This window comes from Zingiber officinale, chromosome 1A, assembly GCF_018446385.1.
Source record: "Zingiber officinale cultivar Zhangliang chromosome 1A, Zo_v1.1, whole genome shotgun sequence".
In the NCBI taxonomy this organism is placed as follows: Eukaryota; Viridiplantae; Streptophyta; class Magnoliopsida; order Zingiberales; family Zingiberaceae; genus Zingiber; species Zingiber officinale.
The window spans coordinates 39,555,464-39,577,374 of record NC_055987.1 but is presented as its reverse complement, the minus strand read 5'-3'; positions in this window follow the sequence as shown (position 1 = coordinate 39,577,374).

Below are 21,911 nucleotides of genomic sequence, written 5' to 3'. Positions count from 1 at the left end.
TTTGGTCCTAAATAGCTGGGAAATGACATTGATGTGTACTTGGCACCTTTGATTGACGATTTAAAAGAATTATGGGAAGTTGGTGTTGAAGCATATGATGCACACCGAGAAGAAAGATTCTTGCTTAGAGCTGTCCTATTGTGGACAATTAATGATTTTCCGGCATATGGAAACCTGGCAGGATGCACTGTAAAAGGATATTAAGCATGCCCTATCTGTGGTGAGAAAACTTGTGCAAAAAGGTTGAAGCATAGTAAAAAAATGTCATTTATAGGTCATAGACGGTTTCTTCGCAGAGATCATTCTTATATAAGGCAGAAGAAGGCATTTGATGGGACACAAGACTTTACTATGACCCCAAAACCACTAAGCGGTGATGAAGTTTTAAATAAAGTAGAAGGAATTACATGCCGATGGGGAAAAATTAGAGCAAATCTTCAATCAAAGGAAAATGATGGTAAGTCCTGCTAGAAAAAGAAATTGATATTCTTTGAACTTGAGTATTGGAAAGATCTGCATGTTCGACATGTTCTTGATGTGATGCACATAGAGAAAAACGTTTGCGAAAGTTTGATTGGTACATTACTTGATATGCCAGGAAAGACAAAAGATGGAATTGCAGCAAGAAATGACCTAGTGGATATAAAAATTAGGGGAGAATTAGCACCACAAAAAGGGGAGAAAAGGACATTTTTGCCCCCAGCATGTTATACATTAAGCAAGGATGAGAAAAGAAGACTTTGTAATTCATTATTCGGAATTAAGGTTCCCACGAGTTACTCCTCCAACATCAAAAACCTTGTCTCAATGAAGGACCTAAAACTGGTTGGTCTTAAATCACATGATCGCCACACCTTAATGCAACATTTGCTTCCAATTGCCATCCGTGGTGTTCTACCCAAGCATGTCAGAAATGTTATCACAAGGTTTTATTTCTTATTCAATGTGTTATGTAACAAAGTAATAGATGCCTCAAAGTTGGATAATGTACAAATAGAAATTGTGACGACGTTGTGTCTATTTGAAAAGTATTTTCCACCTTCATTTTTTGATATAATGGTTCACTTAACAGTTCATCTCGTGCGTGAGGTCAAGTTGTGTGGACCAGTTTGGTATAGATGGATGTTTCCATTTGAAAGATATATGAAAACATTGAAAGGTTATGTGCAGAATAGAAATTGACCAGAAGGATGCATGGCTGAATGTTATATTGTTGAAGAAGCTGTAGAGTTTTGCTCAGAATTTCTATCTAATATGAACACGATAGGAATTCCATCAAAGCATCGTGAAACAATACTCACTAAGGCCTTGTCAGGTGCCAAGGTGCACTTCTGTTGTCACGATGAGTGGGAACAAGCACATCGTTATGTATTGGAAAATGAAGCTGAGGTTGATCCTTACATTGTGTAAGCCCTCTAGTTCAGTAATAATCTCCTGAAATTGTTTAAAAAAATATCTGATTAATCTCTTCAAAATTTTTTGATTAGGGAACATATGACACACTTGAAGCAAAAATTTCCTATTAAAGGTGCAAAGTGGTTACAAGATAAGCACCACAGAAGTTTTATTTCTTGGTTCCATGAACATGTAAGTACCATAAATATTAGCATGTTTATTATTGAACACAAGAAATTTAAGAATTTTAATAATTAAACCCCCTTATGATGAATTGTAGGTTACAAATACAACATCGTCTTCCTCCAATCAATTATCAGAAAAAGTGAAGCTGTTGGCAAATGGACCTAGCAAGCAAGTGCTAAAATACTCTAGTTATATGATCGATGGGGTCACTTATTACATGAAAGAACGTGATAATATTACAGTTGTTCAAAACTCGAGTGTAAGCTTGCTCGCACAAACAATGCAAGTTGCAAGTTCAAAGGATAAGAATCCAATTATAACAGACATGATGTATTATGGTGTGAAACAAGAAATATGGGAGCTCAATTACCATGATTTTCGAGTTCCAATGTTTAAGTGTGATTGGGTAGAGAATAACACTGGTATTAGAGTAGATGATAATGGTTTCACCTTGGTAAATCTTAAGAGAATGGGATTCAAATCCGACCCATTTATCTTGGGCACTCAAGCGAGGCAAGTATTTTATGTAGAAGGCCCTCAAGATCCCACATGGTCTATTGTACTTTCAACTACAAATAGAGAGTATTTTGAATACATCACTGATGATAAGTTGGGAGATCCTTCAATCCACTACCAATGCTTCACAAAAGGGATGCCATCAATGGATATTGACGAAATTGATGAGAATGAACCATCCTGTATTCATGGAGATTGTGATGGGATTTGGGTTGACAATGAGAATTTTTAGTTTAGTAACTTTATTTATGGTTTGTATATGTGACTATTTACTTTATTTTGGTAACTTTGGTTCATTGTTTGGTAGTAGTTTTTTTTTTAAATATACGAATGTTTACTTTGTTGTAATTTTGAATGATATGCTGTGCTCTATTTCAAATTCTCACTGTTATGACTAGGTTTTCGACACTATGAACACTAGAAAAAATGCCCATTTAGCACGTGATGATGATAAGTATTCACATACAAATGCAAAAGACAAAGAACAAGATCAAAAAGAGGGTGCTGAGGATAGCCAGGACATAGGATCAGACCGGCCCAAACAACAAGATCAAAAAGAGGTCGTACACAAATGAATAAGCTTGTTGTTCAAAGGGTTCAGGGAGTCAAACAAAGTGTCAAATTTAATGAGTATGGACAGCCAGTTGGCCAAAAGGCTTCTGAATTGCAAAGTTTTATTGGTGTGCTTGCTTGGGAAAAAGTTAATATTAATTACCACTCTTGGAAGCAAGTGCCGAATGAAATTAAAAACATGATATGGGAATCCGTCAATGTAAGTAACATGATACTTTCTTATGTGATGCATTTTTTTCTTTTCTTTTATTTATTTACTTAAGATATTTGTTTGTGTAGTTGGCATACCAACTGGACCCAAAATGGAGGAATGGGTGTTTGATCTCTGCAAACACCAAGTGGCATCAATATAAAACTCACCTCACCAGGACATTCATCCAGCCAAATAGAAATAATCCGAAGCTTCTCAATAAGGTACCTCAAGGGCATTGCATTTCACGTGAAGATTGGAGTAGTTTTGTGATTAATCGGATGTCTGAAGACTTTATAGTAAGTTGTTTAAGGTGGTCTTTTTAAATTCTAGTTGATATATGTGGTTATAATTCATCTATCACTATGTAGAGGAAAAGTGAACTACAAAGTCAAAGAAGCAAGGCAAACTTATACCCTCATCGTCTTTCTCAAAAAGGATATGCGGGTTTGTCTTTAGAAATAGTAAGTATTTAGTTAACATTAAATTCCTACTTATGGTTGTCGTAGTTGGTGTTGAGTACGTTGACTTCATGTGGTTTTCTGCTTACAGTCCAGTGTTTTATGTGATGACGATGAGATAAATAGAGCCATCCTCTGGAAGAGAGGGCGGCTCAACAAAGCTAGGGAATTTGTTGGCGATGAGTGGAAGGAAACAGTGAATAAGATTGTAAGCAAAAGTATACATAAATTGCTTATTTTGTACATATATGATATATGTATATATTTAAAGTTATTGTATTTAGATGCATGACAGGATGATTATATTGTCCAAAAGAAGGATGGTAAGATGTCCTTTACCAAACCATTTGAAGATATTCTCACGAAGGCTTTGAATTCTAACGAACATGGTGGACGTGTGAGAGGCATAGGAGCAAATGTCACTCCATCATCCTTCTTCAAGGTTGTTAGAGGGAAGGTGCAAATTGATAAGGCTGCCTATGAAAGGCAACAGAAAGAGTTTAAGGAGGCAAAAGCTATGCTTTCTGACCAAGGTGAAAGAATAGAAAAATTGAAAGCAATGGTGTTGAAACTATCTGGTCGAGAATTTGAGAGTGAGGAGAAGGGTAGCTGCTTAGTTAAACCACAATGTCTCCTCGATATAAAACCTGAAGTTGAACGTCATAGGCGCCTCTCAAATGAAGGCCTAGAAGAACATGATGATGATGATGTGAAATTTATTGAGAAGGATTCGGCTTTACAGGTTAAATATATATTTCACGTTGATATTATTATCCCATCATTAGTATCTAATGAGGCTTGTAAAGCACTATATGTTGAAGATTCATGAATTGTTTGTCTTATAGGGAAAAGCAGTGATGTTGTTATTGCAGCCTAACGACAAGACTGTTGCATATGGCACAATTGTCTCTGTTAATGGACCTGGCAACTTTATTGATGATGTTCCATTACCCATGAATTGCATGAGGATTTCCATTGATAAAGCAATTGATCAATCAGCACCACTGCCTATTGCAATCCTGTCTGCATGTCAGAGTATTGGGGATGCTGTAGGTGGCCATGTGGCTTGGCCTGTGCACTTAATCAGCATGCAGGATGAGGTAAATGTGATAAAGTGTTGTCTAAATTTTGTGTACATTTAAAGTATGTCACATATCTAATATATATATGGTTGCATCTACATATGTAGAAGACCAGGAAGAAAAAAGTTGACAACAGACAAGAGAAGTCTAAGTTACAATCGTTCAATGTGCCAAGACCCTTACACATCTTATATAGTTATTTTCAGCGTCTTGATGAAACAGAGAATGTGATTTTGGAATTAGTTCCTGATGTATTTGGCATGGAGCGCACAGTCCATGTTAATTGCGATAACATATTTCCCTTTTGTGAATTGAAGCCAATCATAGACACTTGCATAGTTGTGTATATGTGGTAAGCTTTCATTTGAATTGGACTTTATTTATGTGTTTCATTAATTTAGATTTCATCATTTTTTTGGGATATTTTCCAATTATAGGCATCTATATAGAAAGATACAGGAAAAGATGTTACTGCAGGATTTCAGATTGGTGGATCCAGTGCCTGTGGAGTATATACCATCAAGAAATCAGAATAGAGATTTCATCCAAGAAAAGTTGAATAAAAGGGCTTGTTACTTAAGTAGTAGGCTAATTGGTACCTCATCTGGTCAATTGGTTGTTGTGCCATGCAATGTTGGGTGAGTAAGAATAACATTATATATCACTCTCACTTGCATATTTTGAGAACTTGCAAGATGCATATATACACTAATTATATTTCTTTGTGTAGTTTTCACTGGATTTTGACTATCATCAATGTTGAGAAGGAGATTATTTTTTTGTTGGATCCTCTTAGTCACCGCATTCGTGATCAAGATTAGAAATATGTTGTCAACATGTAAGTTTTTTGGCTTCTTTTCTTACCTTTGTTGAAACATGTATGTATTTTGATGTGGCAATACAATTCCCACGGGTTATATGCATGAAGGGCCTTGAAAATGTATAATGCGGAGGCTGGAAGGAAAGGGAAAAAACAACCAACATGGGTAGTTGTCAAGGTATGTCCTTTTGATTAGCAACTGTTTCACTATCCTTGAAGGAGTTATTCCAATATTTCTTTTCTAACATAGGCTCCTCAACAACTGGATGCGGAGCAATGTGGTTTTTATATCATGCGATATATGAAAGATATAATTGAAAATTTTGGAGTTGACCACAAGGATTCACTTCCAGCAATGGTAATAATACAATATCTTCCATTTTGCATATAAGCCCTAAAGATAATTTGTTGCATTTTCCAACACTGTTTCAGTATCATAATTGATACAAACTCATTGATTTTGATTGATTATGAACATCTCTTAGCTTTTCCCTCATTATATCAGATCTTGCTGCTGCTATGTGTTTCCCCTGGTGCTTGATGTGTTTCTATGTAGTCTTTGAACTTCTCTATTTCAATTTTGGCAGCTATGTGCTCATCTATGATTAATAGTTCAATAGAATTCAGGGTCACTGATTTGTTATATGATGTTCTTGGTCCTTCCATGATTTTTGAATTCAACCATTATCATGCATAGTAATTTGTTGTATGATGATGTCGGTTCTTATCAATCTCTACACTTTAATTAGAAGGAGCAAATTATCTATGTTATATTCTAAGTAGGATATACTAAGTGTCATATATGAAAGTTTTAGATTTTACAATGATTTTTTGTGCTAAATTGCATATGTATATGTGTATCGGTGTGTATGCGGATGCGCGCAATTATCCTTCAATGAATTAAGCATTATGAACAATAGTCTTCCACAGCAGCATTTAAAAACTTAGTATTCTATTTTATTTGATACATGTACACATTTGTTTTAGTTATTTGACATATGGTGGATTATTGGGTCCTGATCATGAATTAACTTTGTATAAAGTATTGTAGATTATCATTGTTGCAAGTATCAATTAGAAAGGGACTTTCTTTGGTTTAGATATTTTGCATTCCAAATTTAGTTTATTGGTAGTTCTCATTGCAAAATCAGACTGAAAAGCTTTCAAAATGCTTGATTTGAAGTGTTAGAAGGATAGAGATCAGAAAAACTAGACTGGCCTCGTTAGAGCTAGAGCAGATATTTGGATAAAAATAAATAAATCAAAATTGCATCTTTACCATTTCCAGCTTTCAAAATTGCATCTTTACCATTTCCATCTTTCAAAATTGCATCTTTACTAATATATTATTTATGTGTTTTTACAGTTTAGAAATCTAAAGTACTCCAGAGTTGAAATTGGTGAAGTGCGGTTCGAGTGGGCTGAATGCATGCTAGATTACATTTGAAGTGCGGTTCTACCTTGATGTGTTGTTAAAAGAATGTTCTACCTTGATTTTGATATCTATTAGCTTTTGATGTAAAAAGAATGTTTGGGTATTTTATGGATACTATTGTAAGAAGATTATTTATGTAATTTGTGAATATTTGTGTATTTTATGGATACTGTTGAATGAAGAATATTTGCGTAATTTGTGAATATTTGTGTATTTTTTTTTGTTACTATCGGTTTTTCATTGTTTCAGAAATCAAATTTGTGCTATTAAAAAATACCGATATTACATCGGTTTTCCACCGCTGCAAAATCGGTGTTATTAACTAATATTACATCGGTCGTATATCGCTACCAAAACTGGTGTTATTAACATATAATATTACATCGGTTTTACACCATTGATGAAACGATGTCGTTAAGTGATACTACACCGGTTAATAACCGATTCGAACACCAGTGTCGTTAAGTGATACTACACCGGTTTTAACCCGATGTCTAAAATGACAGACATTTTACATCGGCTTCATAGACATCGGTCGAAAATGTAATAGACGCCAGTGGAAAACCGATGTCTATGAGGGTTTTTGTTGTGGTGATTTTGCCTAATGAAGTCTTGTGTCAATTAGAAGGCTACAAGAACGCATTCAAGATGTGGACCAAATTGATCAAGCTTCATGAGTCTGCATCGAGGCTAGAAGATCAAGAAGAAAGTGAGTTCGAATCTGAGTCCGAATCCGGAGAGCTGTTCTCAGAGCCAGATCTAGAAGAACAAGACCAAATCAACTTTATCGCACTAGTGGCTGGGAGGAGGCTGATGGATCCGAACTCGAGTCAGAACAAGTGTCCAAACCTGAACCTGAGCCCAACCAAATGTTCGAGCCTGAATCCGAAGTGACAATGGTCAAGGGGGAGAATCCTAATAAGGATTCAGAAGGTAATATTGTAAATTCAAAATTTAAAGAACACATAACATGTTTTAATTGCAGAGAAAAAGGACACTACAAAAATAAATGTCTGATGAATCGATCTGCACAACTGGAGGCAAAGGAGGAGCCGATGCCTAGAGTCCGAAAAAGGAAGGACCATATCGAATGTTTCAAGTGCAAAATGATGGAACACTACAAATCTCAATGCCCGGAGAGAAGACCCAAGGATTTAGGGGGAGCTAGTATGGTAAATAAATTTAAGTTATATGAAAATTTGCATGCTTTAGATCCTTCTTATTTGAATATGAAATTAAAAATGCATGAAAACCCTACATTAACATTACTTAACAGAAATAATAAAAACTTAATTAATTCAAATATAACTATAATTGACCAAATCAACCCAAACCTTAATCAAGACCTAGATCTAGTTAATCAAAACTTATTTATTCAAGATAATTTAAATTTAAATCAAAATAACAATTATCTAAAATTAACTAACAATAAACAGAACCTAACTAAAAATTTAGAAAATAAAAATAAGAAACAAAACTATAAATTAAATACAAAATCAAATTTTAGAAAACTAGAAAAATAAAATAATATTTTGAAAAATAAAATTGATAATTAGAAAATATTATTAATAATTTTATCAAACTCACAAAATCTAGATTTCAGTTATAAATCAAAACCAAATCTGAAACAAAACTTTCATAAACTTAATTATAATCATGTACCCTTTAATTATGAAACTAATCAATATTGATAACAATAAATAATAATATAATAACAATAAAACAATAACAATAATAAATAATAATATAAAAACAATAATAATAAATAATAATATAATAACAATAATAATATAATAACAATAATAATAAATAATAATATAATAACAATAATAATAATATAATAACAATAATAAATAATAATATAATAACAATAATAATATAATAACAATAATAATAAATAATAATATAATAACAATAATAATAATATAATAACAATAATAAATAATAATATAATAACAATAATAATAAATAATAATATAATAACAATACTAATAAATAATATAATAACAATAATAATAAATAGTAATATAATAACAATAACAAAAACAAATAATAATATAAAAACAATAACAATATACTAACAATAATAATAAATAATAATATAATAACAATAATAAATAATAATATAACAACAATAAAAATAAAACAACTATAATACAGTAATAATAAACAATACTAAACAATAATAAATAAAAACAATAATAATAATAATATGACTTGTTTGAATTGTTTGACTTGCTATGATCATGCATACTTATCTGTTAAATACTATGTCATGCATCTTCTCTTTATGCTGTTAGAACGGTTAGTTATAAAAGGTTTACCAAACTCTAACAACATAGCATCGGAATGGATTGGGATGATAGTACGTCAAGGAAACTTTGTCGAAAGCATGTTTAGGCGCTGAATATGGAATTCTACCTGGTGCACTAGACTTAGTGGATCTAACCGAAGCTACCCTAGTCAAACATGGGCTAATTAGACCAAAATTTAGTATTAAGTTCTTTGAGCGGGAACAGTTTGGAAAGTCTTCAGCAAGTGGTCCACCGTTGATACACAAGAAGGTCATATGCCTCACCACTGAACTGAAAGCTTATCCTTAGGACGCCTGCTGGATTAACCCAAAGCTAAGTTTGAATCTAACATGGGTTTAATAACCTTTTTCAAGTTCAATCTTAAACAAAAAAAATAGTAATAAAAAATCAATTAATTTTAAAACTTAATTAAAAATTATTTTTAAACTTATTAAAAATCATTTTAAAACTTAATTAAAATTATTTTAAAACTTAATTAAAATTATTAATTAAAATTATTTTAAAACTTAATTAAAATCATTTTAAAACTTAATTAAAATTATTTTAAAACTTAATTAAAAATTATTTTAAAATTGATTAAAAATCATTTTAAAACTTAATTAAAATTATTAATTAAAATTATTTTAAAACTTAATTAAAATCATTTTAAAACTTAATTAAAATTATTTTAAAACTTAATTAAAATTAATTTAAAACTTAATTAAAATTAATTTAAAACTTATTAAAAATCATTTTAAAACTTAATTAAAAATCATTTTAAAACTTAATTAAAATTATTTTAAAACTTAATTGAATTTATTTTAAAAATTAAATAAATTATTTTAAAAACTTAATTAAAATTATTTTAAAACTTAATTGAATTTATTATAAAACTTAATTAAAATTATTTTAAAAACTTAATTAAAATTATTTTGAAACTTAACTAAAATTATTTTATAACTTGATTAAAATTATTTTAAAACTTAAGTAAAATTGTTTTAAAATAATTTATTAATTAATTCTATTAAAATTATTTTAGAAACTTAATAAACTAAATTAATTAATTAACCCTAATCATTAACTAGTTTAACTTAATTAACTTAATACACTTAATTAATTCTTAATCTCAACTTGAAATCTTAAATCAACAAATAAAGTAATTAAACATTAAACAAAATTAAATTTTCAAAACGAATTCTAAAATCTTTCCCTAATTAATTCCTAAGAAACTAATTAAATTCATAGTCAATTAATCTATAACTATTAATTATGACACTTATAATCAACCTTATTTGAAATAAGTAATAATTAATTATAAATCAACTTTTTAATCCTTAATTAATTAAAAATAAATAATCATACTTAATTAAACTCAATTGAAACTAACTTTGAATTATTACAAATTAAGTTTAACCGAATCAGTTAATCTAAAAATTCAACCTATAACAATTACGATTAATTCTTAATCTAATTAATAATCATTAAATTATAAATCAACTTAATTGACACTAAATTAAATCTTTTATTAATTAGCTAATTATCTATAACAAATAACTTTACAATTTCTAAACTAAAATTAATTTATAAATTCAATTAATTACAAAATAATAAAAAATGTGGTATCATTAATATCAAATTAATAATTCATTTTAACCCAAAATTAATTTAACATAATCAAAGTTCAACTAAAATTCAATTTTAACTTAATTACAATTAAACTCACAATCAATAAAGTCATCTCACGCAACTATAGGATTACCATACTTGAAAATTTAGAATGGGTGAGATGCTAAGAAAATTAAAATTTAAAATATTTTTAAACATGTTTTGAAAACTTATATATCTATTTTCTTAATAAATATTTTTCAACTTTTGATTGATGATTGATTGTGTAACGACCACCCTTCTTACTACTACTACATTCTAAGGATGACCGTTATTTAACTACTAACTCTACTTAACCGGTGTGATCGAAACCACGAGGAATCCCTACCGAAAAATTTCGACAGAGTATCCCTTGTACCGATGACCTTAAACTGAGATACAAACACTATGTACATCAGCCACAGGCGGCTGGAACATATATCAAACAACTCACGCAGTAATTTTAAAACAACTAGTGTAGTAAGTTGTACTAAATGTTTCTAGAAAACTTAAAATTTTGGCAGAGTATCTGCTGTTCAGCGGACTAAAATCCAATACATACATCACATGTATTTATAATATAACTATACTAACAGAAACATATCAAAACTATAACTCAAGAAAGTATCAAAGAACTAACTTACTAACAATTGCATTATAGCATGCAATCTAGAACCAAAGATAATCTCAAGGACCTAAAATAAATGATACAGTCTCAAATGTTTTCACCAAAACTCAAAATAACTTAATAATGTTCCCAGATCTCTCCCATAGTCCAACATCACACACCATCCATCACGCATCTCCTTGTCGCCTTCCTATTTATACTTTAGCTTTTCCTTTATCTGCAGTAGGAGGAAAAATAAATCTATAAGTGAAACGCTTAGTAAGTACTAAACTATCTCACAAAAACTCGAAGTGCATAAGATGCAAAGGATGCTCAAACTGAAATGCTAAAAAGAAAAGCTAAACATGCTCATCTATAGCAAAACACTAAAATAATCTGCATACTCATGTTATAAGAATAAATCTGCATACTCATGATATATGAATAAATCTGCATACTCATGATATAAGAATAAATCTGCATGCTAGAAATAAAGCTAATCATGCTCAATAAACTCATAAGGAAAGCGTATGAAAATCAATACTGTGTGTTTAGAATTAAAAGAGCTAAACTTTGCTAGTTCTAAACATAGGTGATACTTGTTTCATTTACTTATAGCTTTATACTTGAAATTAATTCTTAACTTTCTTCTTCTTTTTCTTGGGCCCAAGCTTAGTACCATCTTATGCGCGCTCTCTAATAGTGACTGAGGTAGCGAGCCTCCAGTCCTATGAGGAAAAAGACCTTGGTGTTACCAGGGCCAAGACCTCGGAATTGGTCACCTGGATTTGTTTAACGACAACCTCGGAAGTCAGGTACTAACCTCTTACTTTAAATTACTTGTTATCTTTTCTAGTTAGACCTTGGTCTTTTCTCTACTCATAACCTCTCATAACCTCTTAATAGAGCTTACTAGAACGCTGTAAGCATATCTAACGAGTAGAGAAGTGCAACTAATTGAGCATGCTATAAAAATAAAGCAAAACAAATCAACTACAAGATAAGCTTAATAGTTGTTCATGATCAAGTAAAACCAAGAAACTGACACTACATACTTTAGATAAAGGTTGTTCTTGCCCTCGAGTAGCAAGGAAAATGCTATTCATGCTTACAGTAGTGCAGGAAGATTACAAAACTACAAGTCTCTACAAGGGTTGTTCTTTGATAAGAAACTACTCATGCCTATTTAAGGGACTTTCATGCTTAAAACACAGCTGTGAAATTCTGAAACTGAATTGCAGGTTGAAATGCTAAGGAGCTAAGCAACTGAAATGCAGAGAAACCGATTACTAGAATGCTAGGAAAGTAGCACAATAAGCTAACTCCGAATCACTAAAACAAGGTTGTCCATGCTAATCCAGGAAACAAGGAATTCAAAACTGAAATGTTGGAAATTAGGACTGATCAACTTATTGGGTTAGCACAGGAAAGTCTAAACCTCCTTATAGCATGCTTCAACATTCCAGAATGCAAGTTACGGCAGCAAGCACAAGTAGGAAACATAAATATATACAGCATGCTTTAATTCCAGAATGCAGTATACGGTAGCAAGCATAAGTAGGAAACATAAATCTGTACAACATGCTTTAATTCCATAATGCAGTATACGGTAGCAAGCATAAGTAGGAAACATAAATCTGTACAGCATGCTTTAATTCCAGAATGCAGTATACGGCAGCAAGCATAAGTAGGAAACATAAATTTGTACAGCATGCTTTAATTCCAGAATGCAGTATACAGCAGCAAGCATAAGTAGGAAGGAAAAGCCTGTACATCATACTTTAATTCCAGCATAAAGAGTCTTACATCTCTAATAGGCAATTCATACAAATGGAATGGAGAGGGAAACCTTAGCACAGCAAATTCGGCGTGGCCAACCTAACCTTAGCGATTCGGCTAGATACACAGAGCATGGAGAGAAAAGCTCTAGCACCTAATTCTACTCGACACAGTGAAATCCGTAAGCAAGGAAAGAAAACCCTAGTTCGGAGTGACTCCTACCACAGGTGAGTAGTACTTACAGCGTGTTCTTGGACTTACAACCGAAGGAGGAAGGAGGCTTCTAGGGTTTCGGTGGAGCTTGAAACCTCGGCGTTTCCTTTGTGTCCGCGTCTCTTCTTGATGAGAGAAGCTCGATGGTGTGATGACCTCTCGGAGAAGAGTGCCCGCCGGCCACCGGAATGCCCTAGCCTTGCTCCATTTCCGTCCGAACCCAGAAGCGCCGACCCCGTGCACGCGTGAGGGAGAAGAGAGGAATTAGGGTTCTCGGGCCAAAAGGGAAAACCTAAGTTCCTTTCTTATAACTAGGGTATTCTGTTATTGCTTAAGAATATTTCGCTTCCCTTTTATTATGAAACATTCGTTGGAACAGTTGGTTGGCTGAGTTTTGACCGAGCCAAAGGCCTGGGCTTCGATCCTCAGCCGTGCCCCTTTTTATGTCAATTTATTTTAAATGTTCCAACTATAGCTTAAATACCATTTGGTTCGGGTTTTACTAAGAAACCCGTGACTGGTTTGTTGGTTAAGCGAATCTCTGCTTAACCCAAGGTTTTCGGTTCAAACCTCGGCTTGAACATTTTTTGTCAAAAATCTCTTTCGTTTTGTAAAAATACCAAACGACCTCCAAAAATTACATAAAAATACTCTAAAAATTTCTAAAAATCTCTAGAATATTTCTAAAGTATTTCTAAATATTTTTAAGAACTTTTAGAACTCCTAATGAGGAAAATTGGGTCGTTACAGATTGGGTGTATTATATATATAAAGTATTGTTATTCACTGGCTAAGTCTTTAGAACCTTAAGTCAATCGTGACCCTTAGACACACATAGAAAAGTCTTCCTTGTGGGTAACAAGGATATCTAAAAATAGTGTCTGGTTAAGGGAGAGAGACTTGATTGAAGGACATATTTTTTATTATATTATTCAAAATCATACTTTTGAAAATATATTTTGAAAAATGTTTCAAAACACTCTTTGAAAAATACTTGATAATACTTATTTACAAATCTTTTTGAAATTATCTTTAAAATTTCTTAATCAAATACTTTTTGAAAATTACTTTTACAGACTTATTTAAAGTATTCTGGTTTTGACATTAACTTAAAAATATTTTTTGAAAAATTACTTACAAAACTCAAAATACTATCTTTTAAATATAGCTCAAACATTATCTTTTCAAAAACACATTCTTATTTTTGTAAAAACATCTTAAGCCTTGAACATTTTTTTTAAAAAAAAAAATTAGCTTGAAAATATTTTTGAAAAATTGCTTACAAAAGTTTAACTCAAAATCATATTCTTCAAACTCATAGTTTTTGAAAACTTTTTGAAAAATCATAGTTTAAAAAATAGTTCCTTGAAAATAATTTTCAAACACTGAGCTGGTAAAAGTCCAAACTGTTGGGACCGAAAAGTAGCTAGAGGGGGGTGAATAACTCGTCGCGTGCTCGGTGCTCGTCGTTGCTTGTTTCTTCAAAGATGTGCAGCGGAAATACAAGAAACAACTACAACAATACTAACAAATGAATTTTACTTGGTATCCACCTCACAAGAGGTGACTAGTCCAAGGATCCACGCACACACACACACCTCCACTAATAAACACTCCTTTTCGGTAACTACCGAAGGTGGAGAAGCCCTATAAGTTCACACTACAAGAAGAAAAGGAAATGGAAACAAAATACAACACAAGCTTACAAGGAAACCCTAACCCTAGCTTTCTTCTTCAACTGTAGATCCGCCTCTTGACTTGGAAAACCTCCAAGAACCTTCAAGAACTGGCGATCTGAACTATGTGGAGAAGCTGTGGAGTTGCTGAGATGATCTGAGATTAACAGTGTGAGCTCTACTGATGGAAACGCTTGCCTGCAGCTAAATACGATGCCAACGGTCGAATCCCAATCGATTGGATTGCTCCCAATCGATCGGGAAGGCTTTGGATCGATCAACCGATCGATCCAGAGTGCCTCTGTGCTCTTTGGAATAGCCTGGATCGATCGGCTGATCGATCCAGGGCTTATCGCTCACAAACAGCAGCTCCCAATCGATCCACTGATTGATTGGGACCTCTAGATCGATCCACGGATCGATCCAAAGGGGTTCTGTTCATGGGGACTCACCCGATCGATCAGCTAATCGATTGGGCATGATCCAATCGATCGGCTGATCTATCCAGATCTGCAGGATCAATCGCAAATCCAGATCAATGTGTTTCCTGCAGTAACTCCTCCCGGATAAGAAGTGACTCGGAAACACACATAATCTCCCACGAAGATAAAGAATTTCATTCTCATTACAAGATAATTCGATATACTGGCATAAAACTTCTGCGCTTATGCTATATCGGAACTACACCAAACCCCAGATATGATACATCTGTGTAGAGTACAAATTCGTCTACACTAGAAAGTACCGCTAAGATATGTGCAACTATCTAAACTGATCTCGCAAGCATTCATCCAAGAAAGTTCTATTCCTTTCCTAGACAGTCCAATCAACGACATATCAATGCTAGAGAAACCCTCATCCAATCTCCGGTAATATCCAGCTAGACCAAAGGAACAACGAATCTCTGGTATAGACTACGCATACTCCCAACTGGTAATAGCTTCTATCTATGATCCACTGATATATCTCTACTAAACACAACGTGTCCCAAAACTCATAAAAGACAATCACAATACGTACTATTAACTTCACATATAGATGTTCCCGTCGAAACATCTCTAGAACTATGCAAAGATAGTGTACGTAATCAATCTCGGCTCGGAAAAAGATCACAACATCATCAATGAAGATAATGAAAACTGAACCAATCACCCTAGGAATACCAAGTACCTCGAGTCCATAAAAACATTCAGGTCACTGTAAACCTAAATGATAAAACCAAGGGTTCTTGATATCCATACAATAGACATTCTCAACCATAAGATCCCCGACAAATCTATGACCTGATCACCAACTATAAATCATCAAGTCTAATCACCAACTACAAATCGTCAAATCCATAATATTACAGACATGTCACTCCTCATGTCACTATCAACATCCAAATAATAAATCATCAAGTCATATATCCACTAATAGATCATCAAAAGACAACCTACCACCACACCTGATCTCCCAATCTCCACCCATCAAAATCGTCCTCAACATCAATCAATCATACCAGATAGTCTCCTACACAAAGATAGAGAAAAAGGAAAGCATCCAACCTTCAACACCTACTGCCAACAACTAAATGTATCCCAAAAAGTCTGGCAAATCTTATCATCTCATCCTTTCTGATAATCAAATATCCACAGTAAAGGAATGTCAATCTAGAGTCAAAGGGTCACACAACTTGCTGACTAAAAGTCTACCCATCTAGAGAGTATCTCCACCACCCTCATAATCATCCTATAAATGTCCCTCGACAAATATCGATAACAGGTCAAACCCTCTAATCTGAGATATAGAATACAAGATCTGGTAAAATGATCACGTGGTCAAGATCTTGAGCCACCTGATAGAGACAATGTTAGCTGAGTCATCTAACTATTGTCTTGTACCCCATCATACTGTGATTGCTCCATCTGAGGTTCAGTAACCTCCAGTATCGAGCAATGAACACAAAAATAGAGGAACACTATAACTAAATAACTGATCAAAATATCTGTCAATCGATACTATACCCCTCGAAGATCATCATCTGAAATTATACCTAGTTACGGTCGGACCTCCTAGGTATATTACTCAACTAACACCACCTCCTCCACACCATTGCGAGGTATATATCACTAAGTACATCATGGATATCTAATCATATCCAATAGTTCCACGAGTCAGGATCTCCCATGGAACAACGTTAGGCGAGTCGACTGATCATCGCCCTATGATCCATCATGCTAACGAACGAAGTAGAGAACTACTCTCTCTCCAAACAACTCAAGGAAATCACTAAGTGATGACCTGATCTCCAAAAAGCATTCTCTGCTTCTTCCTTCACGTGGTACCGGGTCACGTAAAGGTTAAGCAGCTAACTTCAACTTTCTCACGCCAAAACAAATCATATGTCCGTATGTACTCCCCAAGTTATACCCACTAGTAACAGTTATATCTCTTAAGTGTTAAGCAGGTAGCTATACACTTTTTCACGCCGCGGGACATCCTATCTGAATGTACCTTCTAAGTCCTCCATCCAAGTATAGACAATCCATGGTCAAAGTCCCCATGAAATAGGATACGACAATCCTTTACAGGCTGACCAAGCCGACAATGGTATATGACTAACTCGGTCCTCCCCATGACGATACAAGTCATGTACTCAAGTATGTCTCCCAAAATATCTAACAAAGCACGGAATAACCCAAAGATAGGAATATCTAAAAATAGAATAAGTCAGTCCCACTAGTCGGGCCAACAAAATAAATCGGTCAACTACTATCCAATCCAACAAGAGTAAATCAATCATCCACTGCTGAAACTAAGGTAAATCGATACCCAACTACAAATGTCAACCAGGGTAAATCGGTCATCTACAGACCTAGCCAAAAAGAATCTAAAATAATCCTCTACTAATCGAACTAACAGGAGCACAAAGCCAACTAAGGTAAGTCAAACCATAATTACACAAGTCAACCAAGTAAATCAATCATAGACTGACTGAAGACATAGGAGTAAACCGATACTCTACCAACAGAGTCAACATGAGTATATAGATACCCCCACTACCCAGCTAATAATAACAGACTGGTATGTGACTCTAACTCTTAATCGACTAATAGTAACAGACACCAAAACTACTAGTAGTATGATATGACGATTCTCCTGAGACTGTAATCCTTGATCTCCAGTAGGTCAACCGTGATCAATGATTGACCCAACACATGCAATGCATGCTACAAACAAATAGTCATGTACTAACAAAGATGTACTAACACATGTCATAACTATCATGAACAACAGTACATACACCAACAGAAATGTATGATAATCATATGCAAACATACCTCCTATAGCCTGGAGATGTCCTGCTGTTGCCTGGTCCCAAAGTCCGAAAGTCACATCAAGAAAACCGAAACATGAAATCCAAACACACGAATGACAGGCATCGTACCTGCTCTGATACCACTAAATTGGTATCAGATAAATCTCGAAAAATCCAAAACACATAGCAAGTATCGTATACCTGCTCTGATACCACTTAATTGTCACGCCCCCAAAGGAGTCTCTGCTAGACAAAAATCCGGCAACATCTCCCCTGTACCGATGACAATCTAAAGCCTCAATACAAGCAAAATACATCAGCCACATGCGGCTGAAATATTTATATACACAACCACGTAGTTATAATAACAACCCACACGGCTGGAATGAAACAATCACAACCACGCAGTTATATATAAAACAGCCCACACGGCTGTACTAAAAACCAACACAGCGGAAAAACGAAAATAGAAAGCCCAATACAACACAATCAACACACTGCTAGCCGGCTAGGCTTTATACAACAACCACAACAACAAATACAACAACCCACCAAATACAACAAATACAAATAAAACATATACAAAACCAAAAATGACCTTCGGATGTGACATAGGACCCGGCAGACAGGATACTCCGAGCGACACTCCAACCATCTACCTGAAAACATAAAGATATACATGCGGTGGTGAGTATAGGTAACTCAGCGGGTAATAGAAAAGATAGTGCATGGTCTATATATAAACATAGAGATCAAAGGTATACAGTCTCAGTAGGGAATCAAAGAACATGATCCTACTATCAAAATCAATGCATCTGAACATATCAAACCTACTAACCTGACATACATACTGTACAAACCACAACTGACATAATGATAGATACATACCCAATCTGGAATCAACACCTGGTACAATGGTCAGTAAACTCACCATATCTGCAACAGACCTACTCGTGACACCTGTACAATATAAATACGACTGCAAATACATGTAAAATAAATGACATGTATGCAGCATGACAACCATATGCAACAATCATATCGCAAACAAATGCAACATATCACAAACACATGCAACTAGTATCTACTAGGCATGTATGCAAATATATCTCCAAAGATGCACTGCGCATCAAATGCAAATGTGCATGCATGCTCCATGGTCACCCCCGCCACCTCTCTAGACACCACGACCCCTGTATGGTCGAGAGGCTTGGGTCTGTGACAAACCGTACTAGCCTCCAGTACATGCACCGCTATAGGCGGTCGAAGCGGATGGTCAGCTAAGTAGTTATATAACTACATAGCTAAGGGTCCCTGACCACTCATAACTCAAATCCTCTTACTACTGTAACCTCAAGACCCACTACTCCAGAGTGGTCGAGGCTGACAGAACACTGAGCGGCTGAATGAGCACGACAGGACTATCTCCACTCCTAACTACCACTCTCCAACAGTGGTCGAAAGGATGGCTATAAACAACTGACGACTCTCTCCACCACAAGGAAGACAATAGTCGTCAGCAATGCAATGAATGATGAACATGATATATATATAATCATGATACGAACACCGTCATCATCCATGCAACTCTAAATCCACCTAAGTACCCCACAACATGAGTATAATCATCATGATACCTCCATATATCCCACCAAACATATGTATATAACTACACATGTATAGTCAACCAAAAATCTCCAATAACCCCAATAGACACACATACACAACCCCACGTGTACAATCAACATGTATCCTCCAGTAAAAACACATCAAACACGTGTATAAACCACAGACATACAATCAGCATAACTCCAATCATCACACCAGATAGAAGTATACACGACATACCAATGGACAAACCTCATATGAATACCACCAACGAAGTATCCCCTACCATACATACTCTACATGTAAAAATACCACAGAGTATAGATAACCAAAGTGCAGACTGTATAAGAATTAAATAGATCATCACAAGGGTCAAGCATCGGTATCAAGCAGGAAAACAACAAACGAACACGATATAAGGTAAAGCATCCTAAACCATCACATAAAACCATGCACTAAGCTCAATAAAAATCTACATAGAGCCAAGGAAGAAATACCCGCCTTTATCTGTCGACCGTATCAGATAAACGAATCCACGTCGAGACGCTCGCCTCGAATCCAAGTCCTGCAATCACATAATATATTTAGCTAATTACATACGAAGTAATTAACTAAACAACTTCCCCCACCTAATTAGAACACTCTAATCAAGTATGATTATTGATTAATCCCCTAATAAACCTTAATCATAATACAACCTACTTAGATTAGGTTATATATGATACGTCTCCAAAACTCCTCTAAATCAACACCTCATTTAATCCAATAATAAATCTATTCTCTTAATTACCAACCCACCACATAATGATATCAACAAAAAAAAACCTATCATACGCTCAAATCTCCATCATAAATCCACATCAACCAAACAACCAAATCATCAACCTACCTCATCTGATAATCCAATCAACAATCAATCCAATGATAAAAAAAAATGATCACATAATAATCTATATCAACCAAAACCTTAATCCTTAATCCACATCACAATACTCATAAATCTAAGCAATACAAAACCCCACAACCCATAGAAAATCCAATTTAGCATCATACTAATAGGATACCCAAGTACAACACTAGAAAAGCACTGACCTTGAAGTATGGCAACAATTCCAGTAGCTCAGCAACCCTACAACTCACTGCCGAGAAGCCATAAAGGATACCCACTATCCAGGAACTACAAAAACACCTACACAACCATTCTTCCAAGAATCAATCTAGAACTCAATTGTACAACAAAGAATTACTGAAACCCCTAACAAACAAAACCTTTCTCACCTCAACAACCCCTTACCTTCTCACCCGTGACCTCCACAGCTTCAAGAGTAGAATTGGCAATGGCCGGCAACAAGGAAGGTCCACCACATACTGATCCAATGCTTCCTCTATTCCAGGACAGAAAGAAGAATAGAAATTGGAAACAATTAGGGCAAGACCTTGATTCCCTATGAATTCGGATGAAGCTTACCAAGGTTGATCACCCGATTCGATCCATCTGGTGGGGAGATACAGAGTATACACCAGTGATCAGATCCATGTGGAGGATTGAAGGTGGTAAATCGGCTAGGAGGGCGTTGCGATCCCAACTCTTGTTGTGCCCTAGATCGGATCCCTCCGATCACTGTCAACCGTGCGCAAGGATCAGGAAAGGAGACAAGCGCTCCACCAGATATGATCTGAACAACCTCATTATCTTCAAGATCCGGCGGCGTTCCTCCAGTGACGCAGCGAGGACGAGATCGTCGGGGAAATCGTCAGCGTCGGGTCGTCCGTGCACGTGAGAGGAAGCAGAAGAGGGGAAAATGAGAGAGGAAACCGAGAGGTGAGGAAGAAGAACCAGCCACTTGTTTCCCTTTCAAATCTCCGGTGGTTTCTTGCGCCGGCGACACCAAGAGGCGGAGAGGAGAAATCGCCGGAGAGGGGAAAGCTCGGGCAGAGGGGTTATCGGGGTTATCGGGGAGAAAGAATAAGAATCGGGAAAGAAATTAGGGAAATTAGATTTAAACCTAGGTTAGACTAATTAAAGTCTAAGTTTATTCCCAAATCAATTCCCACTTAAATGGGTATTCCAACAGGCTTTATCTGAACCCGTCAATTCGTCCCCTCAAAACTCGTTGTACGAGCTCCGAAA